The sequence below is a fragment of the Bombina bombina genome, chromosome 4 (assembly GCF_027579735.1).
Source record: "Bombina bombina isolate aBomBom1 chromosome 4, aBomBom1.pri, whole genome shotgun sequence".
Lineage (NCBI taxonomy): Eukaryota > Metazoa > Chordata > Amphibia > Anura > Bombinatoridae > Bombina > Bombina bombina.
The window spans coordinates 909,081,185-909,099,204 of record NC_069502.1 but is presented as its reverse complement, the minus strand read 5'-3'; the positions used below and the strand labels follow the sequence as shown (position 1 = coordinate 909,099,204).

The following is an 18,020-nucleotide window of genomic DNA, read 5'->3' as shown; positions in this document are numbered from 1 at the left end:
CGCCCCCCTCCACTCCACTCGGCCCATCGATGACCGCCCACCCGCCTCCCAGACTGGCTCCCACCCACCAACGATACCGGCCACTGATGTCCGGTGCAGAGAGGGCTCTCTCTGCATCGAATGGCCAAGGGGGGTTATTGCAGGATGCCTCGATATCGAGGCATCACTGCAATAACCGGAAAGCAGCTGGAAGCGAGCAGGATCGCTTCCAGCTGCTTTCCAGACCAAGGACGTACGCCACACGTCCTCGGTCATTAACTGTATTTTTTGGCGTACGTCCTTGGTCGTTAAGGGGTTAAAATAATAACTTTTTCACTTTTTTATTTTTTATTCTACACTTCATTGGAAAGGGTAGATGATAAGGGGATCTTTAGCAGCTTAGATGCTTGAGATACAGGCATCTAAGCAGCATGCCCCCATCTCCCTATAACTGACAATTGTCAGTTTCAAATAAAGTTGTGCAATGACGTCATCACGTCATTGCGCGTGACATCACCGCGAGGGGAGGGAAGCCCCGGCGGGCGATGCCAGTGAGTATCCAGGCTAGATCGCCGGGGTAGGAGTGGATGGGTGTTCTCCGACCTCCATTAAGGTGGGGGAGTGCTAGTGACGGCTCTGAGCCGTCGTTAGCACCTGAGTGGGAAAATTTGTGATGACTCAAATCCGTCATTAGCACTCAAAGGGTTAAAGGCACACTGTAGAGAAAAAATACAGGCTCTAATTTGTAAGATAATGGCATTTTTGTACTACTATCTGTGGAATTCTGTACTTTAAACACTCAGGTAAAGTTCTCCTTTTGTGACACTGAACCCAAATTTTTTCTTTCATGATTCAGATAGAGCATGCAATTTTAAGCAACTTTCTTATTTACTCCTATTATTAATTTTTCTTCATTCTCTTGCTATCTCTATTTGAAAAGCAAGAATGTAAGTTTAAGAGCCGGCCCATTTTTGCTTCACAACCTGGTTTATGCTTGCTGATTGGTGGCTAAATGCACCCACCAATAAACAAGTAATGTCCAGGATCTGAACCAAAAATTGGCTGACTCCTTAGCTTAGATGCCTTCTTTTTCAAATAAAGATAGCAAGAGAACGACAAAAAAAAATCATAATAGCAGTAAATTAGAAAGTTGCTGCTCTATCTGAATCATGAAAGAAAAAAATTGGGTTTAGTATCCCTTTAATTTATAAACACATTATAATGGCATTTTAAAGGGATACTAAAACCTTGTATTTACAAGACATTTCTCTTGTGTTGCTTTTGAATAACATATCAGCCAAACCTTAATGTTTTTAAAACAAACTAGCATCATTTTTACTGCAATTGTTTTTCAACAGCCAAACTCCACTCACCATTTGCCTTACATGGAGGAGCCAATCTGGGCTTTAGTCGTCCACAGACAACAAGGCTAGCTACTGTTAAAAAGTTAGTATATAATGCATGTTTTGCAGTTGATAACTGAATTCCAATTAGGGACATATATGTAGCCGAGTTAGCCTTGATAAGTCAATAGAGGGCATTTCAATTTCTGAGAAGTAGAAATTGCAACTTTGAGAACTAAATTACATGAAAATGGGGCAAAATAAATAATGAAAACAATGAAAATAAATTGCACATTTGTTTCATAATGCATAACTAAATGCTTTATTTTAAAATGTAGTGTTTCGCTTATTGATTTTTTTTTTAATCTAATAACAACAGGTATTGAGGGCACTCTTCAATCCTTGACTAAATCTTACCACTGAAGAACCCCCAGAATTCACAAATACGCAGAAAAACACACCTAAGATTTACTGTAACTCTATCCTTTAATATCTTCCACCCTACCTTATATACCCAATAACATCCATCATAAAACTTTCTCCCAGCCTCATGTCCCTTACACACTGTTCTTCTGTTCCTTATCTGCTGCATCCCTCTGTCTGTCTGTTTAGTGGCTTCCCTTATTTATCACAGTATGACATTTACACTGTACACTCTGATATCTCTGCTTATGTCTTCAAATATTTATGTACTGTCCACCCAAAATATTTATTTTCTCCTCTTAGTATATCCTCACATTTCAATTTACACGACATTTCTTGAAACAAAGAATAATATTATTTTATTATACTTATGCTTGGGTTTTACAAATATAAACACACACATTTCTTTTTCTAGGAGATTTTTTTTATAATACTGAAACGGTCTCTAAAGACATCGTATACATTGCCAATGACATCATAAATGTCATCAGTTTTAATATTACAAACCATATCATTAAAGGGACACTAAACCCATTTTTTTTTTTTACATGATTCATGTAGAGAATACAATTTTAAACAATATTCCAATTTACTTGTATTATCTAATGTGCTTCATTACTTAGATATCCTTTGTTGAAGAAATAGCAATGCACATGTGTGAGCCAATCACACGAGGCATCTACAGGGAGTGCAGAATTATTAGGCAAGTTGTATTTTTGAGGATTAATTTTATTATTGAACAACAACCATGTTCTCAATGAACCCAAAAAACTCATTAATATCAAAGCTGAATAGTTTTGGAAGTAGTTTTTAGTTTGTTTTTAGTTATAGCTATTTTAGGGGGATATCTGTGTGTGCAGGTGACTATTACTGTGCATAATTATTAGGCAACTTAACAAAAAACAAATATATACCCATTTCAATTATTTATTTTTACCAGTGAAACCAATATAACATCTCAACATTCACAAATATACATTTCTGACATTCAAAAACAAAACAAAAACAAATCAGTGACCAATATAGCCACCTTTCTTTGCAAGGACACTCAAAAGCCTGCCATCCATGGATTCTGTCAGTGTTTTGATCTGTTCACCATCAACATTGCGTGCAGCAGCAACCACAGCCTCCCAGACACTGTTCAGAGAGGTGTACTGTTTTCCCTCCTTGTAAATCTCACATTTGATGATGGATCACAGGTTCTCAATGGGGTTCAGATCAGGTGAACAAGGAGGCCATGTCATTAGATTTTCTTCTTTTATACCCTTTCTTGCCAGCCACGCTGTGGAGTACTTGGACGCGTGTGATGGAGCATTGTCCTGCATGAAAATCATGTTTTTCTTGAAGGATGCAGACTTCTTCCTGTACCACTGCTTGAAGAAGGTGTCTTCCAGAAACTGGCAGTAGGACTGGGAGTTGAGCTTGACTCCATCCTCAACCCGAAAAGGCCCCACAAGCTCATCTTTGATGATACCAGCCCAAACCAGTACTCCACCTCCACCTTGCTGGCGTCTGAGTCGGACTGGAGCTCTCTGCCCTTTACCAATCCAGCCAAGGGCCCATCCATCTGGCCCATCAAGACTCACTCTCATTTCATCAATCCATAAAACCTTAGAAAAATCAGTCTTGAGATATTTCTTGGCCCAGTCTTGACGTTTCAGCTTGTGTGTCTTGTTCAGTGGTAGTCGTCTTTCAGCCTTTCTTACCTTGGCCATGTCTCTGAGTATTGCACACCTTGTGCTTTTGGGCACTCCAGTGATGTTGCAGCTCTGAAATATGGCCAAACTGGTGGCAAGTGGCATCTTGGCAGCTGCACGCTTGACTTTTCTCAGTTCATGGGCAGTTATTTTGCGCCTTGGTTTTTCCACACGCTTCTTGCGACCCTGTTGACTATTTTGAATGAAACGCTTGATTGTTCGATGATCACGCTTCAGAAGCTTTGCAATTTTAAGAGTGCTGCATCCCTCTGCAAGATATCTCACTATTTTTTACTTTTCTGATCCTGTCAAGTCCTTCTTTTGACCCATTTTGCCAAAGGAAAGGAAGTTGCCTAATAATTATGCACACCTGATATAGGGTGTTGATGTCATTAGACCACACCCCTTCTCATTACAGAGATGCACATCACCTAATATGCTTAATTGGTAGTAGGCTTTCGAGCCTATACAGCTTGGAGTAAGACAACATGCATAAAGAGGATGATGTGGTCAAAATACTCATTTGCCTAATAATTCTGCACTCCCTGTATATGACACATGATATCATTAGTGACATAATTTATTGATACATTTACTTAGATATACTAAGCCTAGAAGAGACGACTGAGAAAATAAAGTCCTATACACAATTATTATTTTTTATAGTGTAACAAAGTAAATTGGTTAAAGGGACAGTGTACACCAATGTTCATATAACTGCATGCAATAGACACTGTTATAAAGAAGATTATGCACAGATACTGATCTAAAAAATTAAAAGGACATGAAACACAATATTTTTCTTTTATGATTCAGATAAAGAACATAATTTTAAACAACATTCCAATGTACTTCTATTATCGAATTTGCTTCATTCTTTAGATATCCTTTGTTGAATAAAAAGTAATGCACATGGGTGAGCCAATCACACAAGACATCTATGTGCAGCCACTAATTAGCAGCTACTGAGCCTATCTAGATATGCTTTTCAGCAAAGGATATCAAGAAAATAAATCAAACGAGATAATAGAAGTAAATTAGAAAGTTGTTTAAAATTGCATGTTTTTTCTAAATCATGATAGAAAATATTTGGGTTTCATGTCCCTTTAACCTTTTAACGCCGTTATGCCGTTCTATTCCGTCATAATTACACTGGGCTTTAAAGCCGTTATGTCCTGAAGCCTTCTGTGCTTCTAGGACTTGATCGCGGTCTGGAGGGCGTTCCTAGGGTTGTAGGGACGCCCCCCAGATGCGATCCAATAATTGAAATCTCATGATCGTATGCACGATCGCGTAGTTTCAATTTGTCTACATCGGAACAGGTGTTCCGATGTAGGCACTTTCACCCGATCACTAAAGGGTTAAAGCTTGCTAAGCCTACCTTTTTTTTTTGAGTTCTTAAAACTGGAAAAACCATAACAGTCTGACTTTAATAACAGGATAAGGGGAAAAACAAATATTGAATGTATATTTCAAGGCTGTTGTGCTATGCATAAGTAAACATTTTATATTACAATCTTAAAGGGACACGGATCCCATATTTTTTCTTTCGTGATTCAGATAGAGCATGCAATTTTAAGCAACTTTCTAATTTACTCCTATTATAAATTTTTCTTCATTCTCTTGCTATCTTTATTTGAAAAAGAAGGCATCTAAGCTTTTTTTTGGTTCAGAACTATTGACAGCACTTTTTTATTGGTGGATGATTTTATCCACCAATCAGCAAGGACAACCCAGGTTGTTCACCAAAAATGGGCCGGCATCTAAACTTAGATTCTTGCATTTCAAAAAAAGATACCAAGAGAATGAAGAAAATTTGATAATAGGAGTAAATTAGAAAGTTGCTTAAAATTCCATGCTCTATCTGAATCACAAAAGGAAAAAAATTGGGTTCAGTGTCCCTTTAAGTGTTTGCGTCCCTTTAAGAATAAAAAAAACTATGTAGACATTATAATTGTTTATGGGACATAATTTGATAATATAAGCTGTACTCAGATTTGAAAACAGAATTTATGTTTAGCTGATAAATTACTTTCTCCAACGGTGTGTCCGGTCCACGGCGTCATCCTTACTTGTGGGATATTCTCTTCCCCAACAGGAAATGGCAAAGAGCCCAGCAAAGCTGGTCACATGATCCCTCCTAGGCTCCGCCTTCCCCAGTCATTCGACCGACGTAAAGGAGGAATATTTGCATAGGAGAAATCATATGATACCGTGGTGACTGTAGTTAGAGAAAATAAATCATCAGACCTGATTAAAAAACCAGGGCGGGCCGTGGACCGGACACACCGTTGGAGAAAGTAATTTATCAGGTAAACATAAATTCTGTTTTCTCCAACATAGGTGTGTCCGGTCCACAGCGTCATCCTTACTTGTGGGAACCAATACCAAAGCTTTAGGACACGGATGATGGGAGGGAGCAAATCAGGTCACCTAGATGGAAGGCACCACGGCTTGCAAAACCTTTCTCCCAAAAATAGCCTCAGAAGAAGCAAAAGTATCAAATTTGTAAAATTTGGTAAAAGTGTGCAGTGAAGACCAAGTCGCTGCCTTACATATCTGATCAACAGAAGCCTCGTTCTTGAAGGCCCATGTGGAAGCCACGGCCCTAGTGGAATGAGCTGCGATTCTTTCAGGAGGCTGCCGTCCGGCAGTCTCATAAGCCAATCTGATGATGCTTTTAAGCCAAAAAGAGAGAGAGGTAGAAGTTGCCTTTTGACCTCTCCTCTTACCAGAATAAACAACAAACAAGGAAGATGTTTGTCTGAAATCCTTTGTAGCCTCTAAATAGAATTTTAGAGCACGAACTACATCCAAATTGTGCAACAAACGTTCCTTCTTTGAAACTGGATTCGGACACAAAGAAGGCACGACTATCTCCTGGTTAATATTTTTGTTAGAAACAACTTTCGGAAGAAAACCAGGTTTAGTACGCAAAACCACCTTATCTGCATGGAACACCAGATAAGGAGGAGAACACTGCAGAGCAGATAACTCTGAAACTCTTCTAGCAGAAGAAATTGCAACCAAAAACAAAACTTTCCAAGATAATAACTTGATATCAACGGAATGTAGGGGTTCAAACGGAACCCCCTGAAGAACTGAAAGAACTAAATTGAGACTCCAAGGAGGAGTCAAAGGTTTGTAAACAGGCTTGATTCTAACCAGAGCCTGAACAAAAGCTTGAACATCTGGCACAGCCGCCAGCTTTTTGTGAAGTAAAACAGATAAAGCAGAAATCTGTCCCTTCAAAGAACTTGCAGATAATCCTTTCTCCAAACCTTCTTGAGGAAAGGATAGAATATTAGGAATTTTTATCTTGTTCCATGGGAATCATTTAGATTCACACCAACAAATATATTTTTTCCATATTTTATGGTAGATTTTTCTAGTTACAGGCTTTCTAGCCTGAACAAGAGTATCAATGACAGAATCTGAGAACCCTCGCTTTGATAAAATCAAGCGTTCAATCTCCAAGCAGTCAGTTGGAGTGAGGCCAGATTCGGATGTTCGAACGGACCTTGAACAAGAAGGTCCTGTCTCAAAGGTAGCTTCCACGGTGGAGCCGTTGACATATTCACCAGATCTGCATACCAAGTCCTGCGTGGCCACGCAGGAGCTATCAAGATCACCGATACCCTCTCCTGCTTGATCCTGGCTACCAGCCTGGGAATGAGAGGAAACGGTGGGAACACATAAGCTAGGTTGAAGCTCCAAGGTGCTACTAGTGCATCCACTAGAGTCGCCTTGGGATCCCTGGATCTGGACCCGTAGCAAGGAACCTTGAAGTTCTGACGAGACGCCATCAGATCCATGTCTGGAATGCCCCACAATTGAATTATTTGGGCAAAGATTTCCGGATGGAGTTCCCACTCCCCCGGATGAAATGTCTGACGACTCAGAAAATCCGCTTCCCAATTTTCCACTCCTGGGATGTGGATTGCAGACAAGTGGCAGGAGTGAGTCTCCGCCCATTGAATTATTTTGGTCACTTCTTCCATTGCCAGGGAACTCCTTGTTCCCCCCTGATGGTTGATATACGCAACAGTCGTCATGTTGTCTGATTGAAACCGTATGAATTTGGCCTTTGCTAGCTGAGGCCAAGCCTTGAGAGCATTGAATATCGCTCTCAGTTCCAGAATATTTATCGGGAGAAGAGATTCTTCCCGAGACCAAAGACCCTGAGCTTTCAGGGGTTCCCAGACCGCGCCCCAGCCCACCAGACTGGCGTCGGTCGTGACAATGACCCACTCTGGTCTGCGGAAGCTCATCCCTTGTGACAGGTTGTCCAGGGTCAGCCACCAACGGAGTGAATCTCTGGTCCTCTGATCTACTTGTATCGTCGGAGACAAGTCTGTATAATCCCCATTCCACTGACTGAGCATGCACAGTTGTAATGGTCTTAGATGAATTCGCGCAAAAGGAACTATGTCCATTGCCGCGACCATCAAACCTATTACTTCCATGCACTGCGCTATGGAAGGAAGAAGAACAGAATGAAGTACTTGACAAGAGCTTAGAAGTTTTGATTTTCTGGCCTCTGTCAGAAAAATCCTCATTTCTAAGGAGTCTATTATTGTTCCCAAGAAGGGAACTCTTGTTGACGGAGATAGAGAACTTTTTTCTACGTTCACTTTCCACCCGTGAGATCTGAGAAAGGCCAGGACAATGTCCGTATGAGCCTTTGCCTGTGGTAGAGACGACGCTTGAATCAGTATGTCGTCCAAGTAAGGTACTACTGCAATGCCCCTTGGTCTTAGCACCGCTAGAAGGGACCCTAGTACCTTTGTGAAAATTCTTGGAGCAGTGGCTAATCCGAATGGAAGTGCCACAAACTGGTAATGCTTGTCCAGAAAGGAGAACCTTAGGAACCGATGATGTTCCTTGTGGATAGGAATATGTAGATACGCATCCTTTAAATCCACCGTGGTCATGAATTGACCTTCCTGGATGGTAGGAAGAATTGTCCGAATGGTTTCCATTTTGAACGATGGAACCTTGAGAAATTTGTTTAGGATCTTGAGATCTAAGATTGGTCTGAATGTTCCCTCTTTTTTGGGAACTATGAACAGATTGGAGTAGAATCCCATCCCTTGTTCTCCTAATGGAACAGGATGAATCACTCCCATTTTTAACAGGTCTTCTACACAATGTAAGAATGCCTGTCTTTTTATGTGGTCTGAAGACAATTGAGACCTGTGGAACCTTCCCCTTGGGGGTAGCTCCTTGAATTCCAGAAGATAACCTTGGGAGACTATTTCTAGCGCCCAAGGATCCAGAACATCTCTTGCCCAAGCCTGAGCGAAGAGAGAAAGTCTGCCCCCCACCAGATCCGGTCCCGGATCGGGGGCCAACATCTCATGCTGTCTTGGTAGCAGTGGCAGGTTTCTTGGCCTGCTTACCTTTGTTCCAGCCTTGCATTGGCCTCCAGGCTGGCTTGGTTTGAGAAGTATTACCCTCTTGCTTAGAGGATGTAGAACTTGAGGCTGGTCCGTTTCTGCGAAAGGGACGAAAATTTGGTTTATTTTTAGCCTTAAAAGACCTATCCTGAGGAAGGGCGTGGCCCTTACCCCCAGTGATATCTGAAATAATCTCTTTCAAGTCAGGGCCAAACAGCGTTTTCCCCTTGAAAGGTATGTTAAGCAATTTGTTCTTGGAGGACGCATCTGCTGACCAAGACTTTAGCCAAAGCGCTCTGCGCGCCACAATAGCAAACCCTGAATTTTTCGCTGCTAATCTAGCTAATTGCAAAGTGGCGTCTAAGGCAAAAGAGTTAGCCAACTTAAGTGCTTGAACTCTGCCCATAACCTCCTCATAAGAGGATGCTTGATTGAGCGACTTTTCTAGTTCCTCGAACCAGAAACACGCTGCTGTAGTGACAGGAACAATGCATGAAATTGGTTGTAGAAGGTAACCTTGCTGAACAAACATCTTTTTAAGCAAACCCTCTAATTTTTTGTCCATAGGATCTTTAAAAGCACAACTATCTTCTATAGGGATAGTGGTGCGTTTGTTTAGAGTAGAAACCGCCCCCTCGACCTTGGGGACTGTCTGCCATAAGTCCTTCCTGGGGTCGACCATAGGAAATAATTTCTTAAATATAGGGGGAGGGACAAAAGGTATGCCGGGCCTTTCCCATTCTTTATTTACAATGTCCGCCACCCGCTTGGGTATAGGAAAAGCTTCGGGGGGCACCGGGACCTCTAGGAACCTGTCCATTTTACATAATTTCTCTGGAATGACCAAATTGTCACAATCATCCAGAGTAGATAACACCTCCTTAAGCAGAGCGCGGAGATGTTCCAATTTAAATTTAAATGTAATAACCTCAGGTTCAGCTTGTTGAGAAATTTTTCCTGAATCTGAAAATTCTCCCTCAGACAAAACCTCCCTAGCCCCTTCAGACTGGTGTAAGGGCATGTCAGAACCATTATCATCAGCGTCCTCATGCTCTTCAGTATCTAAAACAGAGCAGTCGCGCTTTCGCTGATAAGTGGGCATTTTGGCTAAAATGTTTTTAATAGAATTTTCCATTACAGCCGTTAATTGTTGCATAGTAAGGAGGATTGGGGCACTAGATGTACTAGGGGCCTCCTGAGTGGGCAAGACTGGTGTAGACATAGAAGGGGATGAAGCAGTACCACGCTTACTCCCCTCACTTAAGGAATCGTTTTGGGCAACATTATTATCAGTGGTATCATTGTCCCTACTTTGTTTGTCACATTTATCACATATATTTAAATGGATAGGAACCTTGGCTTCCGAACATACAGAACATCGTCTATCTGATAGTTCAGACATGTTAATAGGCATAAACTTGGTAACAAAGCACAAAAAACGTTTTAAAATAAAACCGTTACTGTCTCTTTAAATTTTAAACTGAACACACTTTTTTACTGAATATATGCAAAAGTATGAAGAAAATGTTCAAAATTCACCAAAATTTCACCACAGTGTCATAAAGCCTTAAAAGTATTGCACACCAAATTTGAAAGCTTTAACTCTTAAAATAACGGAACCGGAGCCGTTTTTACATTTAACCCCTAAACAGTCCCTGGTATCTGCTTTGCTGAGACCCAACCAAGCCCAGAGGGGAATACGATACCAAATGACGCCTTCAATAAGCTTTTTCAGTGGATCTGAGCTCCTCACACATGCATCTGCATGCCTTGCTTCTCAAAAACAACTGCGCATTAGTGGCGCGAAAATGAGGCTCTGCCTATGACTAGAAAAGGCCCCCAGTGAAAAAGGTGTCCAATACAGTGCCTGTCCGCTTTTTTAACAATTTGCCAAGATTAAAATAACTCTCCTAAGTTATAAACCATTAAACATGCTTATATAGTAATCGTTTTGGCCCAGAAAAATGTCTACCAGTCTTTAAAGCCCTTGTGAAGCCCTTGTATTCTTATATTGAAAATTAAGAAAATGGCTTACCGGATCCCATAGGGAAAATGACAGCTTCCAGCATTACCAAGTCTTGTTAGAAATGTGTCATATCTCAAGCAGCTAAAGTCTGCTCACTGTTTCCCCCAACTGAAGTTAATTCCTCTCAACAGTCCTGTGTGGAAACAGCCATCGATTTTAGTAACGGTTGCTAAAATCATTTTCCTCTTACAAACAGAAATCTTCATCTCTTTTCTGTTTCAGAGTAAATAGTACATACCAGCACTATTTTAAAATAACAAACTCTTGATAGAAGAATAAAACTACATTTAAACACCAAAAAACTCTGAGCCATCTCCGTGGAGATGTTGCCTGTGCAACGGCAAAGAGAATGACTGGGGAAGGCGGAGCCTAGGAGGGATCATGTGACCAGCTTTGCTGGGCTCTTTGCCATTTCCTGTTGGGGAAGAGAATATCCCACAAGTAAGGATGACGCCGTGGACCGGACACACCTATGTTGGAGAAATTATTGTTTATCTAGAAAAAATAAATCACTAAACAGATACAGATACTAATTTGCACGATTTTATTCTTACCTACATGTAGAGACAGATAAAGTCTGTTATTTTGTAATATCCCTGAATCGTTTGCAAGATGTTACTTTAAAATAGGCTTTTTTTATATAGTCGATTTGAGAGTAAAAATGTGTACAGTCTACAAGGACACTTTACAATAGCAAGTAGAGAAAATACACACGTGTATCACTATACAGGACACTGAGGTGCTAACGAGTTGTTTTGTGCAATGCATTTTAATGGTACAGAGGATGCCACATACAGCTCACAGCACAGAGCTATTTCAAGCAAGATACAGATGTACAACAAGAAGACAGCAATATTCCAGCAAAACATATTTTGTTGTCATAACTCTCTGCACTGAAAATAGTCATGAAATCTCAGATGAAAAATACAAAAAAGTATTTGTAGATAGCATAAATGTCTATTGCTTTGGTTTGATGCTTAAAGAGACAGTAAAGTCACAATGAAACGTCCATGAATCAGATAGATCATGCAATTTTACACACATTTACAATTTACTTCATACCTAGGTAGGCTTAAGAGCAGCAGCGCACTACTGGGAGCTAGCTGCTGTTTTGTAACTGTACATATATAGCTCTTGTCATTGGCTCACCTGATGTGCTCAGCTAGTGTTCACTTGAGCACTGCTGCTCATTCAACAAAGGATACCAAAGAGACTAAAGCATATTTGATAGCAGAAGTAAATTGGAAAGTTGTTTCAAATTACATTCTCTATCTGAATCATGAACAAAAAATGTGGGGTTTTATGTCCCTTTAACTAAACATTTAAAAAAAACAAATACACATTAGTTAAAGCATTTTTTGCAACACACTTATTTCAGAAAAAAATATTTTTAATAAAATCTATAACCGTTTCAGTGTGAGGTTTTACTGTGCACATGCACGTGAAGCATATCTAGATATGCACTGCCAATTTAAACTTTTTGTGCGCTCAAAAAGACAGCCACGGTTTGTGTAATGAAAATGTAATCATCGGCAACACGTTACAAGGCACTGCATTCTCTCTGAGCGCACACACAATTTAAATGTTGGTGCACAAGGTATATGCCAGAGGCCCCGAAGTTTATATATAAAAAGACAAATAATCTAAAAAGCAAACTGGCACCCACTTTCAAACAAAACAACTGTATGGTTACTAGAGGAGTATTAGGAGAAAAATTACACGGGTTCTACCCTTGCATAACGTGCAAGGCATGCAAATATGCGAATAAAACAAAAACGTTTAGATCTACTAATACGAACATGGAATATAAAATTAAAGAAACTATTAGATGTGTGGATACTAACGTTATTTACTTAATAACGTGTAAAAAATGTGGAAAACAATACACAGGAGAGATGGAAAGATCAGTCAGAGAGAGAATAAGAGAACATTTAAACTCAATTGAAAACTCAGAAAAACAGAGGAATAAAGATCTTCCGGTAGCTAAACACTTTAGAACGTGTTGTAATAATAACTTAAAATTTTTTAGCTTCACAGCAATTACTAAACTAAATGAGAAAAAAAGAGGTGGTAACTAATCAAATATACTTCTACAGAAAGAGGCGAAGTGGATTTTCGAACTCCAAACACTAAAACCAAAAGGCCTAAACCTAGACTTTAGTCTAAATTGCTTTCTAAATTCTTAAATTCTTAAATTCTTTGTTATAAACATTGGAAAACATAATTTATGCTTACCTGATAAATTTATTTCTCTTGTAGTGTATCCAGTCCACGGATCATCCATTACTTATGGAATATATTCTCCTTCCCAACAGGAAGTTGCAAGAGTCCACCCACAGCAAAGCTGCTATATAGCTCCTCCCCTAACTGCCATATTCAGTCATTCGACCGAAAACATGCAGAGAAAGGAAAAACCATAGGGTGCAGTGGTGACTGTAGTTCAAATGAAAAAATTACCTGCCTTAAAGTGACAGGGCGGGCCGTGGACTGGATACACTACAAGAGAAATAAATTTATCAGGTAAGCATAAATTATGTTTTCTCTTGTTAAGTGTATCCAGTCCACGGATCATCCATTACTTATGGAATACCAATACCAAAGCTAAAGTACACGGATGATGGGAGGGACAAGGCAGGTACTTAAACGGAAGTTACCACTGCCTGTAAAAAAAACCTTTCTCCCAAAAATAGCCTCCGAAGAAGCAAGGTATCAAATTTGTTAAATTTGAAAAAGTATGAAGCGCAGACCAAGACTCAGTCTTGTAAATCTGTTCAACAGAAGCCACATTTAAAAAAGGCCCAAGTGAAAACCACAGCTCTAGTAGAATGAGCTGCAATCCCTTCAGGAGGCTGCTGTCCAGCAGTCTCATAAGCTAAATGAATTATGCTTTTTAACCAAAAAGACAGAGAGGCTGCTGAAGTCTTTTGACCTCTCCTCTGTCCAGAATAGACAACAAACAAGGTGAACGTTTGATGAAAACTGTAGTAGCTTGTAAGTAAAACTTTAAAGCACAAACCACGTCCAATATTGTGTAATAGACGTTCCTTCTTTGAGGAAGGATTAGGATACAAGCATGGAACAACTATCTCTTGAGTGATGTTCTTGTTAGATACCACCTTAGGAAAAAACCCAGGTTGGTACGCAGGACTACCTTATCCGTACGAAGGACCAGATAAGGAAAATCACATTGTAACACAGATAACTTGGAGACTCTACGAGTCGAGGAAATAGCTACCCAAAAGGAACTTTCCAAGATAAAGATTGATATCTATGGAACAAAAAAGGTTCAAACGGAACTTCTTGAAGAGCCTTAAGAACCAGGTTTAAGCTCCATGGTGGAGCAACAGTTTTAAACACAGGCTTGGATCTAACCAAAGCCTGACCAAATGCCTGAACGTCTAGAATACCTGCCAGACGCTGGTGCAAAAAAATAGACAGAGTAAAAATCTGTCCCTTTTAAGGAATTAGCTGACAACCCTTTTCTCAAAAACATCTTGGAGAACAGATAATATCCTGGGAATCCAGGCTTTACTCCATGAGTAACCCTTGGATTCATAACAATCAGATATTTACACCATATCTATGTTCAATTTTCCTAGAGACAGGCTTTCATGTCTGTATTAAGGTATCAATGACTGACTCGGAGAAGCCATGCTTTGATAACATCAAGCGTTCAGTCTCCAGGCAGTCCATCTCAGATTGATTCTATTTAGATGGTTGAAAGGACCCTGAGGTAGAGGGACCTGTCTCAGAAGCAGAGACCGTGATGGAAAGGATGACATGTCCACCAGATCTGCATACCAGGTCCTGCGTGGCTACGCAGGCGCTGTCAAAAACACCAAAGCCCTCTCCTGCTTGGTCTTGACCTCCGAAGGAAATCTCACTCCCCCGGAAGAAAAGTCTGACGACTTAGAAAATCCACCTCCCAGTTCTCAACACCTGGGATATGGATAGCTGATAGACAAGAGTGAGTCTCTGTCCAGTGAATTATTGTAAGACTTCTAACATCACTAGGGAACTTCTGTTCCCCCTTGATGGCTGATGTAAGCCACAGTCGTGTATATTGTCCGACTGAGTATGATGTACCTCAGAGTTGCTAACTGAGGCCAAGTCTGAAGAGCATGGAATATCACTCCCAGAATATTTATTAGAAGGAGGGTCTCCTCCTAAGTCCACTATCCCTGAGCCTTCAGGGAGTTCCAGACTGCATCCCAACCTAAAAGGCTGGCATCCATTGTAACAATTGTCCCATCTGACCTGCGGAAGGTCATACCCTTGGACAGATGGACCCAACATAGTCACCAGAGAAGAGAATCTCTGGTCTCTTGGTCCAGGTTCAACAGGGGGACAAATCTGTGTAATCCCCGTTCCTCTGACTGAGCATGCATAGTTGCAGCGGTCTGAAATGTAGACGTGCAAACGGTACTATGTCCCTTGCCGCTACCTATTAAGCCGATTTCATTCATGTACTGAGCCACCGAAGGGCGCGGATGGGATGAAAAACACGGCAGAAATTTAGAAACTTTGACAACCTGGACTCCGTCAGGTAAATTTTCATTTCTACAGAATCTATCAGAGTCCCTAGGAGGGAAACCCTTGAGATTGGGGATAGAGAACTCTTTCCTTGTTCACTTTCCACCCATGTGATCTCAGAAATGCCAGTACTACGTCCGTATGAGACTTGGCAATTTGGATGTTTGACGCCTGTATCAGGATGTCGTCTAACTAAGGGGCCACTTCTATGCCCCGCGGCCTAAGGACCGCCAAAGCGACCCCAGAACCTCCATAAAGATTCTTGGGGCTGTAGATATCCCAAAGGAAAGAGCTACAAACTGGTAATGCCTGTCTAGAAAGGCAAACCTGAAAAACGAAGGTGATCTTTATGCATCACAATGTGAGGATAAGCATCCTTCAAATCCATTGTAGTCCTCTATTGACTCTCCTGGATCATAGTTAAGATGGTACGAATAGTTTCCATCTTAAATGACGGAATTCTGAGGAATTTGTTTAAGATCTTTAGATCCAAAATAGGTCTGAAGGTTCCCTCACCTTGGGAACCACAAACAGATTTGAGTAAAAACTCTGTCCCTGTTCCTCTCTTGGAACTGGATGGATCTCGTACACAATGTAAGAATGCCTCCTTCTTTATCTGGTTTGCAGATAATTGTGAAAGGCGAAATCTCCCCTTTTTTTTGGGGGGGGGGGAATCTTTGAAATCCAGAAGATATCTCTGGGATATAAATTCCAATGCCTAGGGATCCTGGGCATCTCTTGCCCACGCCCGGGCGAAGAATGAAAGTCTGCCCCCTATAGGATCCGTTACCGGATAGGGGTCCGTTCCTTCATGCTGCCTTAGAGGCAGCAGCAGGCTCCTTGGCCTGCTTATCTTTGTTCCAGGTCCAATTGTCTCCAGACCGCCTTGGACTGAGCAAAAATTCCCTCTTGTTTTGCCTTAGAGGAAGTGGATGCCACACCTGCCCTGAAGTTTTAAAAGGCACGAAAATTAGACCGTTTTTGGCCCTTGATTCCTATCCTGAGGAAGGGCATGACCTTTTCCTCCAGTGATATAAGCAATAATCTCCTTCAAACCAGGCCCGAATAGGGTCTGCCCCTTGAAGGGAAGTTAAGTAGCTTATTTATTAAAGTCACGACAGCTGACCATGATATAAGCCATAGCGCTCTGCGCGCCAGTATAGTAAAAAACAGAATTCTTAGCCGTTAGTCTAGTCAAATGAACAAAGGCATCAGAAAACAAAGGAATTGGCTAGCATAAGCTTGTCAAATATATTCATCCAATGGAGTCGCTAACTGTAAAGCCTCATCAAGAGACTCAACCCAGAACGCCGCAGCAGCAGTGACAGAAGCAATGTATGCAAGGGGCTGCAGGATAAAACCCTGTTGAATAAACATTTTTTATCCATTGGATCTAAAAAGCACAACTGTCCTCGCCAGAGGTAGTGGTACGCTTAGCTAGAGTAGAAACTCTTCTCTCCACCTTAGGAACTGTCTGCCAGAAGTCCCGTGTGGTGGTAACTATTAGAAAACATTCTTCTAAAAAATAGGAGGGGAAGAGAACGGCACACCTGGTCTATCCCATTCCTTATTAAAAAAAATTTTTTTTTAGTAAACCTCTTTAGGTATTGGAAAAACATCAGTACACACCGGCACTGCATATTATTTATCCAGTCTACACAATTTCTCTGGCCCTGCGATTGTACACATTCATTCAGAGCAGCCAAAGCCTCCCTGAGCAACAAGTGGAGGTTCTCAAGCATAAATTTTAAATGTAGAAATATCAGAATCAGGTTAAATCATCTTCCCTGAGTCAAAAAAAAAATCAACCACAGACTAAGCATATTGTGAGGTAGTATCATACATGGTTCTTAAAGCGTCTGTATGCTCTGTATCTACCCCCAGAGCTATCTGCTTTCCTTTAATTTCAGGTAGTCTGACTAATACTGCTGCCAGAGTATTATTCACCACCTTTGCCATGTCTTGTAAAATAAACGCTATGGACGCCCTTGATGTACTTGGCGCCATTTGAGCGTGAGTCCCTGAAGCGGGAGTCGAAGGGTCTGACACGTGGGGAGAGTTAATCAGCATAACTTTCCCCTCGACAGAATCCCCTGGTAAAATAAACGCTATGGGTGCCCTTGATGTACTTGGCGCCATTTGAGCGTGAGTCCCTAAAGCGGGAGTCAAAAGGTCTGACACGTGGGGAGAGTTAGTCGGCATAACTACCCCCACGACAGAATCCTCTGGTGATAATGTTTTTAAAGACAAAAAATGATCTTTATTGTTTAACATGAAATCAGTACATCTGGTACACATTCTAAGATGGGGTTCCACCATGGCTTTAAAACATAATGAACACAGAGCTTCCTCTATGTCAGACATGTTAGAACAGACTAATAATGAGACTAATAAGCTTGGAAAACACTTTAAATCAAGTTAACAAGCAAATATATAAAACGTTACTGTGCCTTTAAGAGAAACAAATTTTGTCAAAATTTGAAAAACAGTGAAAAAAGGCAGTAAAACAAACGAAATTTTTACAGTACATGTAATAAGGTAACAGAGCATTGCACCCACTTGCAAATGGATGATTAACCCCTTAATGCAAAAAACAGATTAAAAAAAACGACATAGACGT

At 40.8% G+C, this 18,020-nt stretch overlaps 1 protein-coding gene across 5 annotated transcripts in view; it reads right to left on the bottom strand.

The window, feature by feature from the left end:
* Nucleotides 1–18,020, bottom strand: part of UTRN (utrophin) — a 1,395,536-nt gene that overhangs the window by 363,809 nt on the left and 1,013,707 nt on the right. The window lies entirely within an intron of this gene.